The sequence below is a fragment of the Hypanus sabinus genome, chromosome 17, assembly GCF_030144855.1.
Source record: "Hypanus sabinus isolate sHypSab1 chromosome 17, sHypSab1.hap1, whole genome shotgun sequence".
Taxonomy (NCBI): Eukaryota; Metazoa; Chordata; class Chondrichthyes; order Myliobatiformes; family Dasyatidae; genus Hypanus; species Hypanus sabinus.
The window spans coordinates 49,271,181-49,290,208 of record NC_082722.1 but is presented as its reverse complement, the minus strand read 5'-3'; the positions used below and the strand labels follow the sequence as shown (position 1 = coordinate 49,290,208).

Here is a 19,028-nt window from a genome sequence, read left to right as displayed (position 1 = left end):
CTGATAATTATTATGAAGACTTGTTTGTAGGGAGACAGGATTGTGTGCATCATACACCAGCCTCCGTGATGTTGTAAAGGAACAGGTCAAAAGAGAAAGGAAACTGTCAATCACAGTGGGGCTGAGTCATGATAAACAGGCAGTGGAATAGCGGGGGAAAGAAAACAAAGGTGGTTATGGACTGTAGGCCCCTCAATTAAGACCTATTGATCAGGCAGAATATAAATGGGGAAATAAAAAGGGTGTGTTTGAAGGAAACTGCAATGGAAGATTTAAAACTATATATTGATTAGAAGAACCAATCAGTAAGCAGGGGTAAACTAAGAGAGTTCTATTGATACATAAAAAGGAAATTGGGGGCTAAGTAAGGTGTATGAGCTTTAGAGAATTAATAACAAGAAATAAAAGCAGATAGCTTAAATTAATTTATCGCATTAATCTTCAATGCACAGATCACTGCAAATATCCTGAAGGTAACATGGGCTAATTTTAAACATCAAGGAGGAACTTGTAAAAATCAGAAGACTGGAAAACAGCCAGTTTGACTTCCTTGTTCATGTGGGGAGGCAGACAGAAGGCATGAAACTATTAGTACCAATTAGTTTTAACACCTTTTTTTAAAAAAACAACAGAATGCTGGAATCATTAATCAAAGAGAAATTACATCAGGAAGAATCAGGAAGCTTTGATGCAGCTTTATAAAACTCTGGTTAGACTGCTTCTGGAGTATTGCATTCAAATTTTATTGCTCCTCGTATGATGGAAATGCAGGCTATAGTGAAGCTGCCTGAGTTAGAGGGTGTGTGCTAGGAGAGGCTGGACAAACTAGGGTTGTTTCTGTTATGTTTTGCAACTTCAAAACATTAAAATAATTCAGAGGAAGACGCAGGAGTACGAAATGTGAGTCTAAGCAAGTTTACTTATGGCAAGATACGCATGTATCATGTGGTAGCATGATGATGTATGTAATTCATGTATTTATACATATAACCTGTAATGAGTTAATTAAATGAACAAGAATGCTTGCTCAGCCAATATATATACATGACTACTCAAACATTATTGAAATATTAAATACACAACAGTTTTCTCTAATGTTGCTAAGCGAGGGGAGAAGCACAGATAGAGTAGATAGCTGGTATCTTTTCCCAGGATCAAAACGTTTAATGCCAGTGCATTCATTTAAGGCGATGGAAGGGGGGAGTTCAAGGGAGATGAATTAGACAAGTTTTTTTAAAAAACACAGTAGTGGATACCTGCAATCCACTGCCAGGGGTGGTGGTGTTGGCGGGTACAATAGAGCCTTTTAAGAAGCTCTTAGATATGCACACAAACATGCAGAGAATAGAGAGATATGGACCATGTACAGACAGAAAGGATTAGGTATCATCGACTTCAGCACAATCTTGTGGGCTGAAGGGCTTGTTCCTGTGCTGTACTGTTCTATGTTCTATATTCTAAACAACTAATCATCTAGTAAAGCTGAATATAATCAACATGGTTTTAATCATGTTTAACAATTTTGCTCAAGTTCTTTGAGGCTGTGACAGGGAGAATTGGTGACGGAAAATCTGCAGATGTGGTATTTTTAGATTTCCCAAAAGCAGTTGACAAATTTCCACATAAGAGGTCAGTGCATAAATTCAGATGCCAGGTTTGGAAATATACATTGAAAGTTGATTGCTACATAGAAAACAGAGTTGGAATAAATTGTTATTTTTCCGACTGAAGGGACGTAAATAATTGAGTACCCCAGGATTGGCTCTTGGCTATCAGTTGGTTCCTTTTCACTTTAGTGACCTAAAGGAGAGAACAAAATATAAAGTTTGCAATTTTACCATTGATACAAAGATCTGTGGAATGGCAGGCTGTAATGGGGACAATTTGATCCTGCAATGGGATAAAGATAGAATGAGAGATTTGGCAAAAACCTGACAAACGGAATTTAATGTGTAGAAATGTGAGGTAGTACAGTTCAGCAAGAGGAATCAAAAGACAGGTAAGTATCTAAATAGAGAACAACTGGAAATAAAGTGAAGTTTAAAGTTTTATAGGTGTGTTAGTGCATGTATCACAAAAGCACATCAGGCAGGCACACGTAGTTAAGAAGGTAAACTGCATATTGGTCTTTATTGCATTGGGTTAAGAGTTTAAAGGGGTGGGTTTGTTATAGGAGAGACATGGGGCTATGGGTGCTGGAATTAGCAGCAAAAGAAAATAAGTTGCTGGAGGACCTCAGAGGGTCAGGCAACACTTACAGAAGCAGAGCGATAGTTGACATTTTGGGTCAAGACCCAGTATCAGGACTGAAACTGTAGAGGGGAGATAGACATTGTGAAGAGGTGATGGGGAGATTGGGAAGGAGCTGGCAGGCAATAGATAGATCAAGGTAAGGAGGGGTTTGTGAACTGATGAAGCCAGCCGGGGAAGGGATGGGAGCTTACGGACTGTTGGTGTAGCTAGACCTGGAAAATGGTGAGCTGTTTCGGTCCACTTAACTAAAAACAATTAGAGTATTGGTTCATTATTGTCACACATACCAGGATACAGTGAAAAGCTTGTCTTGCATATTGTTCATGCAGATCAAATCCTTACACATTGCATTGAAGTAGAATAAGGTAAAACAATAACAATGCAAAATAAAATAAAAAAGCTGCTGAAAAAAGTGCAGCGCAAGTAAATGATAAAGTGCAAGATCATAACAAGGTACATTGTGAGGCCAGCATCCATCTTATCATACAAAGGGCAATTCAAGTGTCTGGTAGCAATGGAACAGGAGCTGTCCTTCAGCCTTGTGGTACATGCTTTCAGGCTTTTGTATCTGCTACCCAATGGGAGAGGGGAGAAGAGAGAAGAATGAATGTTAGCTGCGGGCAGGGTCTTTGATCCTGGCTGCTTTACCGAGACAGTGAGATGAATTGACTGAGTCCACAGAGGGAAGGCTGATTCCCATGATGTGCTGGTAGAACTACAGGCAGTCTGAAGGAGATCCACCAGTGGAAAAATTCTGGGATAATTATCCTATCAAGAAAGGCCAGATCTGTATTTAGAGTTTACTCAAAGCCCAAGGGGGCTTTAAAGGGTGGATGTTAAAATGTCTTCACTAAAAGAGAGTTATAAATGAGGAACTAGCAAGAAAATAAGGGGCTAGACATTTAAAACTGAAGTGCACAGAAATTTCTTATCTCAGAGGGCGATGAATCTCTGGAATTCTCTGCCCTGGAGGTGGTAGAGACCAGATCAATAGATGTATGTAAGGTAGAGATAGATAAATATTTGAAAACTCAAGGAATTGAGCATTATAAAGAACTGGCACTGAAAAGGAGTTGACACCAGCATAGATCATAGACCATTTAGCTTAGGAGTTGGAATGCTGTATTGCAGCTGTACAAGATGTTATCGACGCTGCACTTGAATATTGTGTTTAGTTTTGATCACCTGGTTATAGGAAAAATGTTAAACTGAAATGAGTGCAGGACAGATTAATGAGGATGTCACCAGGATTCATGGGGCTCGGTTTTAGAGATAGGTTGGGCTGGCTAGGACTTTATTCCTTGGAGTGTAAGAGGGGCATAGATAGGGTAAATGTACACAGGCTGTTTCCTTAGGGTTAGGTAGTCAAGAACTGATGGGTGTAGGTTTAAAGTGATAGAAGAGATATTTAGGAGGAACTTGGTGGGTACATACTCTATATGGAACAAGCTGTCAAAAGAAATGGTCGAGGTAGGTACAATAATAACTTTGAAAATGCATATGGACAGATATTTGGTTGGAAATGTTCAGGGGCATAAAGGTCAAATGTGAGCAAATGACACCAGCTTAGAATGAATCTACAAATTGGGTCAAGGGGCCTGTTTCTGTGCTGTATCACTGAGTCATGGCCATATTGAATGGTGAAAAGCTTGAGAGGTCAACTGTCCTCCTCCTGCTCCTATTTTCTTGTGTTTTTGTAAATTGTCATGGATATAAGCCAATCTTGTTCAACTCCTTCTCAGAAGACAACCCACCCTATCCAGATATTAGTCAAGTAAACCTTTTTCTGAGCTGGAAGAAAAACATTATCATTAAATAATAAGACTAACACTATACACAGTATTTAATAGGTATATTTGATGTCAGAGAAATGTATACAATACACATCCAAGATCTGCACCTCTGGACACACAGCCAACAGCAAGCCCGCTGCTTCTGATGTTCCTTGTTCTCCTGCAACGCATCAGTCAGTGGCGGTGGCACAGCCTTGAATCTGCCTACCTCCAGGGCCATGAAAATCTGGCACCCTGAAGGCACGCTAGTCTTCTAGGATGTGTCCTTGGCATATTGAAAAGCGTCTGGTCGTGAGGTCCTGAGAGCGGGTCCCATTTCTGCAAAGAACCAAAGTCAGCGTGTAACTCCAGGGCAGAGTCTCCAAAATAGCCCCGAAAAGGGAAAGAAGAGACATCAGAGACAGTAATAGAGCTGCTTCAAAAGATGTGAGCAAAGGAGTCGCCGTTCAATGCTATCACCACTCAGCTCCACCATAACTCAAGCACAACTTGTCAATTCCCCAAATCCCCCATAAAGGGTAGCTAATGATTCTGGACTACTTGCTGTTCCTGCATACAAACCTTTTACAAATTGTGCACTAGGATACCCAGGTCTGTCCACATCTCAGAGTTCTGGCTCCTCTCACCATTTATTTTATTCGCATATTTTTATTTTTCCTGCCAAAATTAACAACAGCTTAATTTTGCATGATCTGCTCTATTTGTCAGATCTTTACCCCACTCACTTAATCTAACTTTCCACCTTTGTAGTCTTCTTATCTCTTCTCTACAAATAACTTTCCTATTTACCTCTGTGCCATTGATAAATTTAGGAAGCATAATGTTGGAACTTTCATCTACCACTTATATAAATGGACATGGCAAGTTCCATAGGGTGAAGAAAGGTGGCAAGGGAGGTAGGAAGCAAGAAATGAATTGGGTGAGGAATTGAGGAGGGTATCCAGGTAGCAATGAATGGAAGGCAAGTGAAATGTCCAGTGGTGGAGGGGAAGGAAGTGGGAGAAGAAGCAGATGAATGAATTTGCGCCTAGGGAGGAAACTCTTGGATGGGTTGGATATGAATGACATAAGAAGGGAAGAGAGATGAAGGCAAAAAAGGGAATCTAGTGTGGATATTTGGGGGTAAAACTACCAGCACACTTCCTTTGGGGAGATGGTGAAGATGACTGATGAGGAGGGGGGGAAGAAAGAGGGGGATGATGACCATCAATTTCTCTCAATGGTGCATGGATTTTATATTTCATCTCAGCTGGAGAATATAGCAGTGTGCATCTTCCTCCATCTACCTATCCACTTTTTTTGTCAGCGAGCAGTTTTAGTGGTAAAGGACAGGCTTCTGCTGGTAAGTGTGGAGTTTGGGATTGTAGCATAGAGTTCCATAATTGAGAACTGGTGTGTATGTTTGATTGAACAGTGGTGGAAACTCCAAATGATGACATCCAACATAATGAGAAATAATGCAGAACCACTCCTAGCCTGGATGTACCGATCGAATCCATTCTGAGCTAATGCTCAATTATCACTTCCTGTTTCTGACGCATTCCTTAATTTGCACTGCACTCTGAAATTTAAACTAATTTTGTGCCAACTGAAAATTACCAAGTATTCTGGCAATTGTTTTGTAAACATATTTTTTATCCCTATCCCATTTTGATATGAAATATTTTCTCATCTTTGAGTTCAACACATTTTTTAATTTAACAAAAAAAATACAAACTGAAAGCATCAGGAAATGAGTATGTTAAATTCATTTAGTATGTTGGGTAATATAAAATGTTATACTCTTTATTTCATTGCCCTACCTCTGGGTTAATAAATGAAAGAAAAGATGGTAATATGGAATCAAGAAATTACAAGTGGTGAAAATCGGAACTGAAAACATAAAATATTAGAAATGTGGAGAACAAAATTGATGCACCATCAATAACTCTCTGAGACGTGAGGCTAGATATCGGCTTTTATTGACTGGAAGAAAGAACAAGCAGCAATTGACCACCATGCTACATCCTGGAGACTGAGGGCTGGGTTCAGGCCCCAATCTCCACTGTGCCACATAAGATCTCAGACCAGCATTGTTTCAAAGGGTTAAATGGAGATAGTATCAATAAAATCTACAGCTTATCCTTTCCTAAAACATGGCCATTTTATTTGACGAATTGCAGTTTTCAAAGCAGTGATATTTCAAAAGTAAATCCTAAAAGTAAAACCGAAGAGTGTTCAGAAAAAAATTACAAAAAAGTCAAGATTTAGTTTAATCACATTTATAGTTGCCTTTTAGATCAGGAACTGGAAATATTTCTTGTCTGTGATAACTTCTGCACAAATTAGTTTCTACATGCCTGTCTCCAACAAGGGTAAAAAGTTCAGATGATCTGAGACAAGGATGGTAATTAAATATATGTTCCAACCCGTTTTGCATATTTCAAACTTAGAAAGAGCACTTTTATTCTTACAAATAATTATAGATCCTCTTTTTTTCAATTATCTCGTGGTACGAGACAAGGTTGTCCTTTAAGTCCTTTATTATTTAATATTGCATTAGAACCTTTAGCTATTGCTATTCGTGAGTCTCCTAATATTTTTGGTATTACCCGTAATGAGAAGTTATACAAATTATCGCTTTATGCTGATGATTTGTTGTTATATATTTCTAATCCTAGTAGGTCTATTCCTGCTATTTTATCCTTGTTGGCTCAATTTGGTAGCTTTTCTGGTTATAAGTTAAACTTAGATAAGAGTGAGTTATTCCCTTTAAACGCGCAAACTTTATTGAGTGATAGGATGCCATTTAAAGTTGTTACTGATAACTTTATCTATTTAGGTATAAAAATCACCAAGAAATATAAAGATTTATTTGGACTGAATTTTTTACCTATGCTTCATCAAATTCAGCAACTTACTACAAGATGGTCTCCCTTATTTTTATCATTAGTTGGTCGGATTAATGCTATTAAAATGATGATTTTACCGAAATTTTTATATTTATTCCAAGCTTTACCAATTTTTATTCCTAAATCTTTTTTTGATAATATTGATTCAAAAATTTCCTCATTTGTGTGGCAAAATAAAAATCCTAGGTTAAGCAAAAGGCAATTACAAAAGTCTAAAAAAGATGGTGGTCTAGCTTTACCTAACTTTAGATTTTATTATTGGGTGAATAATATTCGTAACCTAATGTACTGGAAACTAGATTTGGATTCACCTGTGTGCCCACAGTGGGTAAATTTGGAATGTAGTGAGGTTAAGGGATATTCTATATTTTCCGTTCTTGGTTCTTTTCTTCCTATTGATTTAGCCAAATTCAATAAACAGATATCTAACCCTGTTGTTAAACATACACTACGAATTTGGTTTCAATTTCGCAAATTCTTTAATCTGAAAAACTTTGCTCTGGACAGCCCTATTTTATGTAATTTTTTTTTTAAACCTTCATTGACAGATCAAGCTTTTAGTATATGGAAAAGGAAAGGTATAAAATGTTTTCGTGATCTTTTTTTTGAAGGTACTTTGATGTCTTTTGATCAACTATCCAACAAATTTGAATTACCTAAATCTAATTTTTTTAGATACTTACAAATTAGAAATTTCTTACATAAAATTCTTCCATCTTTTCCTAATTCAACTCCATCGGATTTTTCAGATTTGATTTTTACTTTTAATCCTTGTCAGAAGGGATTAGTAGCTTTTATTTATAACATGATTATGAAGATACAGCCAGAAATATCGGATAGAATTAGACAAGAATGGGAAAAAGAACTTCGATGTAATATATCAACAGATAAATGGGAAAAAATTTTACAAATGGTTGATTCCTCCTCTATTTGTGCTAAACATGCTTTAATACAATTTAAAATTGTACATAGAGCTTATATGTCTAAAGATAAGCTTGCCCGATTTTATTCGCATATTAATCCTCAATGTGACAGATGTCACTTAGAAGTGGCTTCATTGACTCACATGTTTTGGACATGTCCCACTTTACATAACTATTGGAAGGACATTTTTGATGTCATTTCCTCAGTATGGAATATCGATTTACAACCCCATTTTATTACTGCAATTTTCGGTATACCAAATGAAGATGGCAATCAGCTTTCCCCTTCAATCAGACGAATGATTGCCTTTGTAACATTAATGGCCAGAAGGTCTATATTACAAAACTGGAAAGAAGTAAATCCTCCTACTACATTTCAGTGGTTCTCCCAAACTATTTCTTATTTGAGTTTGGAAAAAATCAGAAGCACTATCTTTGATTCTTCAATTAAATTTGAAGAAACCTGGGGACCATTTATTCGACACTTTCATATGAATTAATTTGGCCTATTTCAGATCCTTTTCTCTACTTATCCTTGTTCAGGTATGGAGTTCCGGAGTTCTTTTCTTGACACCTTCATATATTTATAAAGTACTATTATTGCCCATGTTAGTTATAGTTTAGTATTTTTTTTCAATATATATTTTTTCTCATATATAATCTCAATTTTTTTTTCTTTTTTTGATGATTATTTTTGGTTTTTTTTCATATATATTTATATAGACTTGATTGATTTATGTACCTTTTGTTGATGGATGTTTTAATAGGATATTATTATCCTATTACTAATGTAATCTCAAGTTTATTGAATCTGTAATCTATTCATTATTATGTGTTGTTTTTTTTATATATGAAATTTAATAAAAAGATTGAAAAAGAAAGAAAGAAAGAGCACTTTTAAATTGAAGTTAATGCCAGTGACACACCTGCACTCACTGGTACCCCAGACTCACACAATAGAGCTCTATAGCATCGATACTGTAGCACAGAGTTGTGCTACCAATGCAGGACCCTCTATCAGGAACTGGATCAGGGTCAGTACTTAAATCCTAATGAGTGGATTGGGCCTGAAATAAAGAAGGTGTCAAAGACTGAGCCCATCAAAGATGAGACTTGAAGACTAAGCCTTGAAATAATCCAGTTATTGGGCCTGACACCTGAGCAAGTCTGTCAGCCAATTCCTTACTGTTACCCAATTTTTCATCCATAGACAGTCTCCATAGCTCTCCTGGTCAACATGTAGTCTCTTGCAGAGCTTCAACGAAGCTCAAAATAAATCTTTAGAGGCTCAGTCATTGTGGTATAGCCTCCTTATTGGCTGGTAAGAACAGTGGCATTCAAATTCAAAGTCATAAGTAATTCAAAGCTAACTTTCTTGAGATAATGACTCCATCTGAAGACTTGGTTAAGGCTACAGAGCAGTGTAGTTTATCAGTTCACAAAGAGGCAACAGCTACTCTAAGTAACACTATTACATAAAATACATTATCTGATCAGTTACAGATGGAATGAAATGTCTAACAAGCAATGACAGATTAACTTTGGGAAAATGTAGCTGTGGTTTTCTTTTCCTTTGTCACATTCTAGAATTGATCAAGTCAAGTTTCTCATGGGATCCACCTTGAAAAGCTCTGTCTGTGATTTTAGGGATAAGAAAGACCTCAAGATCAAGTACTGATTTTAAGATACCACTTAACCCACCGATTTTCAGAAGACATGGTGGAACAAAAGGCTGAAGGAACTCAGCAGGCCAGGCAGCATCTTTGGAAAAACATATGGTTGACTCGTCAGGCTGAAACCCTTCAGCAGGACCAGAGAGAAAAAAAAGACATTTCAGCCCAAAACTTACAATGTATTTTTTTCCATAGATGCTGCATCTGCTGAGTTCCTCCAGCACTTGTGTGTTGTTTGGGTTTCCAACATCTGCAGATTTCCTCTTGCTTGTGGAACTTAGCCTGCAATGTCTTCCTAAGAACACATCTTTCTTGTAAGCTCATTTTTAGGGGACATGCTAAATGGCATCATCTTCCACCCCATATTAAGCTGAAATGAAACTTGTTCTCTGCCTGTGACCTTTCTTCATTGACATCTTCTGCAGTCATGATGTGCAGCTGTAATAGATAATCAGCTGAGTTAAAGGAAACCAGCCTCCACACAAGCCATGAATTTGAAAAGGATCCTACTTTTTAAAATTATAATCCTATTCACTTTTGTCTTTAGAATTTTACTTTGACATACAGGAAATTTCCTATAGTGATGCAAGTAGTAGCAAATGTTCCAGTGTACAAGTGTCTTCTGAAATAGTAATTTCTGTTTGCAGCCCTGAAGAACCCTGCACCAAAAACTAATCCTGGCTGGAGTGTGCAAACACACAAGTGAAGTAACCCTATCAAGAGTAGGCTGCCTTATATTTAATCTCTTGATGGAAATCATGGTACAGACTGTGAAAATTGAACTTTCAAGTAACAAATGAAACAGATCTACAAAGAGCCAGCTAGCTCAGTGATAAGAAGAGCCTGTCTATGCCATCTCAACCTATAAAATTGAGCCTTCTGTATCCTAATCGCCCCTGGAAAAACAGTGAAGGGTAAAACACAGTGAGCAAGCTCCTTTCAGGATCCTTCCTTAGGTTTCAAGTTTCATGTTTTCAGGTCTCAAGGTTCTCCAGGTGGTCAAGTTTCTCTAGATTTCCAAGGCATCTGAGTCTCTCCCTCTCCCACCCCAGGTCTCCCTCTTGAATTATCCCTGGATCTCGAGTAATCAGCTCCCCGCTGGCCACAGGGAGGGTGATTCTGTAATGAGCTCTTTGGGTCTCTGCAGGGTGCCACATAGCATTGGGCTCTGAGGATATTTAGAGCCCCTGAAGTGGTTAATTATTCTTTAAGGAGAGTCGTTAGTTGTTTAGGGTTCCTTGTGTTTTTCTGAAGTGAAATGCAGTCTCCTGGTGCTTTCTCTTTAAGCTTGTTAAGTTCATTTTGATAGAATCAGGGATTCTTGGATTATTTAAGTGGACACCTGATTAGTGCTAATTGCTGGGTGGCAGTTTTGAGAATGTTATTTCTTGAGGTGTTGCATAGCCAAGCCACTGATTTTTTTTTTGGCAATATTATGAATAAACTCTTGTCACCGTCTCGACATCAGGGTCTGTCTTTCCTCCGCGCTTGGGTTCTGATATTGCCAGCACACATTGCGACACATGCAGCATAGAGTCCTGGAGGAATACAGCTTAGAAACAGGCCCTTCTGCCCATCATATTCATGCCAGCCACAACATCCTCCCTACTAGTCCCAGTTGCCCAGGGACAGCCCTGTCTTCAGAAGAAAGTTGCTAGTTTGGCCAGAAATTGTATTGAAACTTAATACAGTTCTAATAATTCTAACAGCTTTATGAAAGTTCAACTTACACACCACTCTTTGAAGTCTTATTCTTTCCTTTAAGATTCTGAAGTTCCTTCTTCAGTAAAAATCCACATCAGAAGCTTTCTTAATTTTCTTCATTAGAGCTGGTGATTTTTTTAAACAGTCTTTCTTTGTAGAACTGATTATGATAGCTGGGGACGGGTGGCATCTGCTCAGACACTGCACATCTGTACTTGGACTTAGAAAGACAGATCAGACACCTATAACTGGAGTTTGAGACAGGAACAGGAGTTTTGCTGATAGCACTCTCATGCCATAAATAATTAAAAAGTTAATGCATATTCATTACGGTCCAAATGTTAATTGTCATGAGAGTGAAAATAGTTAACCTATGTATGAAACCTTGGCATGAATGAAGTGTTAAAATTCAAACTCCAGTCAAGAGCAGAAAGGTTGATCCTAAGAAAGAGAACTGATAGTTCCAAAATGCAAAAGATTTAATATCATAAAATATGAAGAGACATGGAACTTCACCCAAATCAAGAAAACTCTTATCCAATCTGAATAATTTACCTCCATGTTTTTCCTGTAACAGTCTCGTGTTTGTCCATACATGGATGATAGACACATTATAAAAAGTAATACAGAAAATCTGAAGATCACCTAAAAATACAGAAATGTAAATTTGTTTGTTTGTTCTTTCTTTGGCTTGTCATACAATTAAGCGACAATGAAACAAAGTGGGCATATGTCACGCTGGATGTGATGTTGAATCAAACTGTGGAATGAAAACCATGATATATTTTAGATAGAAGCCACTGCAGGTGTGGCTATCATACTGGCAGAAGCTCCGCCAATTCCAACCGGAGTGAAAATGCAGCATATCCATCACACAAAATGATACATGTGTTTATTTTACAGAGTCTGATGATACTTAGGAGGCATTAGGGGAAAGTTTCAAGTCAGAGACTTGCCTGAGTACTTTAGATAATCTAAAATTAAATGATTGTCATTGCCAGTGGGCTGAGATCAAGTTCAGGCTTTCCAAACTAATTTCAGTAGGAATCCTTTATTAAATTTTTTTAAGAAAAGGAATTCTTCATTCAATCTTCAGTTGCTCTTCAATCAAATCTAATATTCCCATTTGCCAGGAGGCTTTAGAATTTTCGTTGAACCTCAAACCATAATAAACAAAACTTTTGCAGTAAGTGATTTAAATTATGTGTTTACATGGTATTTATCACCCCCTTGTAAACTGCCAAGAGCATACATCTGTGTTCAATTTACACATGAACATTGCAAAGCAATTTTAGCTCTTTTTAGATGTTCTAATGACTATCATTTTTATACTGCATGATCAAATTGGACATGTTAAAATTGGATGGTTTCAGCCACGATTCACTGCACACGAATGATCAGGATATCTCTACATCCTTTAGAATATCTCGGCCTTTGAAGACCTATTTGGTACAATGCCATACAATGAAAGTTCGTAAAACGTGACTTGATCGTGTGGATAGTCAGAGGCTTTTTCCCAGGGCTGAAGTGGCTAGCACGAAAGGGTACAGTTTTAAGGTGCTGGGGAGTAGGTACAGAGGAGATGTCAGGAGTAAGTTTTTTATTCAGAGTGGTGAGTGCATGGAATGGGCTGCCGGCGGCAGTGGTGGAGACGGAAATGATAGGGTCTTTTAAGAGACTCCTGGATGGGTACATGGACCTCAGAAAAACAGAGTGCTCTGGGTTACCATAGGTAACTTCTAAAGTAAGCACATGTTCGGCACAGCATTGTGGGTCGAAGGGTCTGTATTGTGCTGTAGGTTTTCTATGTTTCTATAAAGCAGCTTTTCTGGTTTAGCAATTTTTCTGTTGTGAAGTTTTTAACGGAACCTTTGACAAGGTCCTGTTGTAAGGTTAGACCACATGGAATCCAATTGGATGAACAGGCCAAGACAACAGGATCCAACTGAATGAGCTAGCTATATCACAGGCATTAGTGCAGGGTACACTGTTGTTTGTCATCCATAGTAATAATAGGTTTGTGGATGATGCCAAAATTTGTGGTGTAGTGGAAAATGAAGAGGTTTTCTAAGATTACAACAGGATCTGGAAATACTGGAGAAGTGGGTGAATGAATGGCAGATAGAATTAAACTCAGACAAGTGTGGGATGGTGCATTTTGATACGTGAATCAGGGCTGTACTTACACGGTAAATGGTAGGGCTCTGGAGAATGTTGTAGAACAGAAGGGAAATGGGGCACAGGTACATAACTTCCTGAAAGTGGCAACACAGATAGTGTTGCCCTGAACACAGGGTGAAGAGGTATTTGGTATGCTTGTCTTCAGGTTAGGGAATCCAGTACAGTGGCTGAAACTGTTGTTGCCATTGTTGGTGAGACCACACTTAGAGTATTGTGTACAGTTCTAGTTGCCCATAAAGGAAAGATGTTAAACTGGAAATGATGCATAAAAGATTCTCAACAATGGTACTGAGACTACAGATCTTGAGTTATAAAAAGAGGCTGGATAGGCTGGGACATACGATAGGCTCATATTTCCCTGGACTGTAGGTGGCTGATGGCTGATGGAAGAGAAATAAAATTGTGTGGGTGTAGATAAGGTCATAGTCTTTTGCTGGTATAGTGAAGTCTAAAACTAGAGGACATGGATTTAAGATAAGTGAAAAAAAATTGATTTGGATCTGAGGGACTATTTTTTTCAGAGAGTGCAATAGGTGTAAGGAACAAGTTGTAGAGACAGGTACAACCAAAGAGTTTAAAGGACATTTAGACAGGTACAAGAATAGTAAAGGTTTAGAAGCATCTGGGATATCTCATGCAAAAGGATCTAGCTTGGATAAATATCTCAGACAGCATGGATGAATTAGGCTGAAGTCCCTTTGCTGTATAATTTTATGAGATAACATTAATTTAGATTAGTGTCTACTTAAAAGTCATTTATGCTTCTGATATATCATCCTTCAGTTCAAAGTACTTCAGTAAGGCTTATGCCATCTAAAACTTTGATGAACTTCTATCAGTGTATCAGTGTGTGGTGGGTATATATGGACTTGTTCCATCATGGCCCTATCCCCGCGATTTCTATCACTTATAGCTGCAGCTCATGGAACCACCAAAATCTGCTGTTTCTCCTCCAGCTTGCTCACCATCCTGACATGGAAGCAGATCCTTATTTCTTCCAAAATGCTGTATCTAAATCCTACAACTCCCTATCTATGGGAGTACACTAACCACAAGTACTCTAGTGGCCCAAAAAGGTAATTCATTTCCATCTTTTCAATTGTAATAAATGGTGGTCTGGCCAGTGACAGTACATCCTGAAATCCAAAATAAGAAAGACCATAGGAGTTATGATCTGCCTTGCAGCAGATTATGAAGAATTATTCTGATTGCAACTGACATTTCATTGATTATTCTTACTCCTGTCTGTTTTCTACGAACCTAGCAGTATAACTGGGAGTTCTTTCACAGTCATTTTTGTGAATACTGAAGTTATGCACCTCAGTGCTTCTCACCCAAAGTCAGATTCTGAGTATTAATTTTCCTGTTTCTGCCAATGATTTTAATGCATTAGTAAATTTGCCTGAATTTGCCTAAATTCCAGACTGGATAGCAGAACATTGTTAAAATTTATAAACACATCCCATGTGAACTTGAGTAAATAAACTTGTACTAAATAATAAAATTTCCCCAGTGGCCAGCTTATTTCAAGAGAATTATTAAATCATTTTCCAACAGATGAGAAAACTGAAAAGCTTATAAAAAATATTCACTGATTGCTTTACATTTTGCCTTTCCTTGTTGGATACTATTTTTACAAGAGAAACAGAATTACTTCCAAGTATTCTGCCTGATCATTTTTTTAAAATATATCACTTTAAAACACACACACACACACACATCAAACTGAATAATAGCCACAACAGAACAGAAGTAGATTAAAAGAAAAAGTAGTATCTTTTCTCTCTATACAACTGCAAACTAGTATTAAGGGGTATTAAGAGATAGTGTTCTAAACTTACTGTATCAATTCATTAAAAAAAATTAAAAAACTGAAAGTGCAATAAACAGTAAATGGCTGAAATAAGTACCAGTACAGTCAGCATCTAAGGACAGAGGAAAAATCGGTAGTTCAAATCAATGACTTAGAAATTATTAATGCTTTTAAAAACTAGAATTTCTAGGCATAAGACCTTGCTTGAATTATATGATGAACAATTTCAAAAAATTCCAGCTGAGCTGCAAAAAAAATCAGACAAGAATTCGGAACAGCATTTTTTTAATTAACTGCAGTGGTTTACAAACATATAATTTGGGAACAAGTATGACCTAATTTGGGATTGGTTAGTGAAATATCTGACCCCTGTAGTGGTTCAGAGGGGGCTGGAAATCAGGGATCTTGCAAATAAAGGTCATGGGAGAGTCAAGAGGGTGACACATCCAGTATGGAACCAACCTTGTTGGCCTATTCATTGGAGTATTTGCTCCAATCAAGCATCTCCTCTCCTTACTTATCTAACTATTTTACCATCCATCTCTAATTCCTTGTCATTCACTTAGTAATCAGATCTTCTATTATCGTATTGCATTGTGTATTTCAGTTCTGATGAAATTTGATCAATCTGAAACATTTGGCTTTTTGATAAACTAATCTATTTTTTGTTCAGATTTCACTACACTAACCTGCTTAATCATTGACACTTCTATCTAAATTAGAACTGTAGATATAGATCCACCATCATAGTGTGCTTGTGAACTAAGATACATTGCAATGGAGAACTGGAATTCTCCATGCTATAGCTGACACATAACTTGACAGTGGGTTTTAAAGAAAAAGAAGAAACTCATCAAACTTTGTATCTCTTGTGGTTCTCTGCGCTTATTAACAGTAACTCAGTATAGTGGTTGCATTAGGCAGCAGCCTAGACATTGCAAGAGACGTATGCAAGAGAGAACAAAAAAAACATAAAATGTCAGCAGGAGTGGGCCACCTAATCTCCCACAAGCTGTTACTCATTTCCAAAGAAGCATTTAAAAATACTGCAGATCTCTACCCACTCATGTGTCCTCACCTTAGCTATGTGCATACCTCTCTGAACATTGTACAACAGCATGAGTTGAGACTAGTATCTAACAGAGGTAAACAACAGTCTTAACAACAGTTCATCAAAAAACCTTAAATAATGCTTTGTTACATCATATGATGGCATATCAGTTAGTGCTGACATCACAGGACTGCATATAATTGAGATAGCATCATTAAGAATAGAATTTGCAGAGAAAAAAAGAACTAATTAAATTCAAACAGGATAAATCCCCTAGTTCTCTAGGAAAATAGTCAGAGGCTTTTTTTTCCCCCAGGGCTGGAATGGTTAGCATGAGAGGGCACAGTTTTAAGGTGCTTGGAAGTAGGTACAGAGGAGATGTCAGGGGAAATTTTTGTACGCAGAGTGATGAGTGCGTGGAATGGGCTGCCAGCAACGGTGGTGCAGGTGGATACAATAGTGTCTTTTAAGAGACTCCTGGATAGGTACATGGAGCTCAGAAAAATAGAGGGCTGTGGGTAATCCAAGGTAATTTCTCAGGTAAGGACACGTTCGGCACAACTTTGTGGGCCAAAGGGCCTGTATTATGCTGTAGGTTTTCTATTTTTCTATGTTTCTAAAATGTACTATAATGGGGGGTGCAAGTTAATTTATATGTACCTGTTTAGTAACACAAAAGACAGGTCTATTTAGCTAATATGATACCATTCCATTAGAAGAAAGGTGTAGCATGTCTAGCAAACCAAGACCAGTCAACTAATATCAGTGGCAGAAAAAAATTTTGGGATTGCTTCCAAAAAAAAACTAATGGGAAGATAAATTTTTAGCATGTTTTGCAAAAAGTAAGGCTTTGCTCAAAATACATTTCCAAAAAGATATTTGGTAAGATGCCACATAGTGTGTTGATAATTAAGATCACATTATAAAGGTTTAAGAGAAAATCGCAAAATCAAAATTTTGTTAATTTAAAATTCAGAAGCAAAGCATCGAGCTAAAAGGTAGCTATTCACAATAGTTTTGACAATTCACTATTATCTCTATTTTAGCCTATTCCGCAACTGCTGCTTCTTTTATTTTGCCTGACTTTTTCTTCAGTATCAATTTCAGCCCCGTGCACGATATATTTTCTGCTGGTCCTTGTAAATATGGCGTCATCCACACATGCTGAAAGCTTGAAATTTATGTCAAACCCAGTGTGATGAATTCCATCTACAAATGACGATCTAACCTTCAGGCTCCAGTAATTCACAAGACTGGTTGATCATCAATGAAGCCTTCAGATCTTTTTGATTTAGGTATTGGATTACAGGGAGTTGTCAGAACTTTGACTTACATTGCCAGGTGAGACATGTTGAAGTTCTTTCAGTTACAGATATAAAGACACAATTATATATTGCCTCTTACAGTGTACAATGGAGTCACATTTTTATTACATAACTCTAAATTAGTGAAGTTAAGAAGCATCTAAAATTTAGGATGGTTAGATAATAGACCAAAGTATTTTGGAAATTCTGCATTGTCCTCTTCAACCATTTCTGAGCCTACAGAACCGTAATGGAAGCAAATCACTTGACCCTGAAGAATTGCTGAAGACAAAGTCAAAATTGAGTTTATTGTCATTTGCACAAGTACAATGAAAAACATACTTGCAGCAGCATCACATGAACAGTCTTAACAAGAAAAACATAAATTGCACAGGTATATACATTTTCCAAGAAAGAATGTGATTAGAACAAAAAAAAAGTGAAGTCTATTTTAGTGCAGTGATCAAAGTGGTCACAAAGAAGGCAACTGTTGAATCTGGAACCTCTTCCTCTTGAGTGGGTGATTTTGATATCAACATGCCAATTATGTGTTCCTCTTTGAACCTAAACTAAAAACATATTTTGAATTTTATTAGATAACTTTGAGTAACTCATTTAACTGTGTTGCATTGCTCTTCGAAATACAGTAATTATTATACAGATTTCAAACAAACCACTTTATAATTTTGCATTACTTATTGCTATGTTGTCTCATTGTTTTCAGTACACTTTACATCAAACAATGTAAATCCAAACCTGGGGACAAAGATGTGATATGTCATGAAACGTACAGTTAGATAGGTGTACAGTTTAAAGTTAGTCATATCAGAGCTGGGTATAGAGACTTGAAGGCACAGGAATGCAAAGAGGGTTGTACACTAAACCAGCTCCATCAAGGACATAGACCTTCATGCCATCGAGGATATCTTAAAGAGGTGTGCCTCAAGGAGACAGCATCCATCTCTGAAGATAGTTACAATTCTAGGACAAGCCTACTTCTACTCCTACCATGAGGAGGAGGACCCTGAAAACCTACACCTTAGGATCGGTTTCTTCCCCTCCGAAATCAGATTTCTGAATGGTCCTCGAACCAATCAACTTCATTACTCCAAACAAACAAGGGAAAATCTGTAGATGCCAAAAAGCCGAGCAGCACACACAAAATGCTGGAGGAACACTGCAGGTCAGGCAGCATCTATGGAAAAGAGTAAAAGTCAACGTTTCAGGCTGAAACCTCGACTGTACTCTCTTCCATAGATGTTGCCTGGCCCGCTGAGTTCCTCCAGCATTTTGTGTGTGTTGCTCAACTTCATTATTCCTTTGTTTATTCTGTAATTTATAGGCATTTTTATGTCTTTGCTCTGTACGGCTGCTGCAAAACAACACATTTCATGGTATACAAGTCAGTGATAATAAACCTGATTCCGAAAGCAATATTTCGA

The 19,028-nt window shown here is 37.5% G+C and overlaps 1 long non-coding RNA gene across 1 annotated transcript in view; it reads right to left on the bottom strand.

Annotated features, from left to right (window-relative positions):
- Nucleotides 1–4,223: 4,223 nt before the first annotated feature.
- LOC132407197 (uncharacterized) overlaps nt 4,224–19,028 on the bottom strand; it is a 184,570-nt gene continuing 169,765 nt past the window's right edge. Inside the window, exon 3 of the long non-coding RNA XR_009516398.1 lies at nt 4,224–4,364. This is a non-coding gene — a long non-coding RNA (uncharacterized LOC132407197). The remainder of the gene's footprint in view (nt 4,365–19,028) is intronic.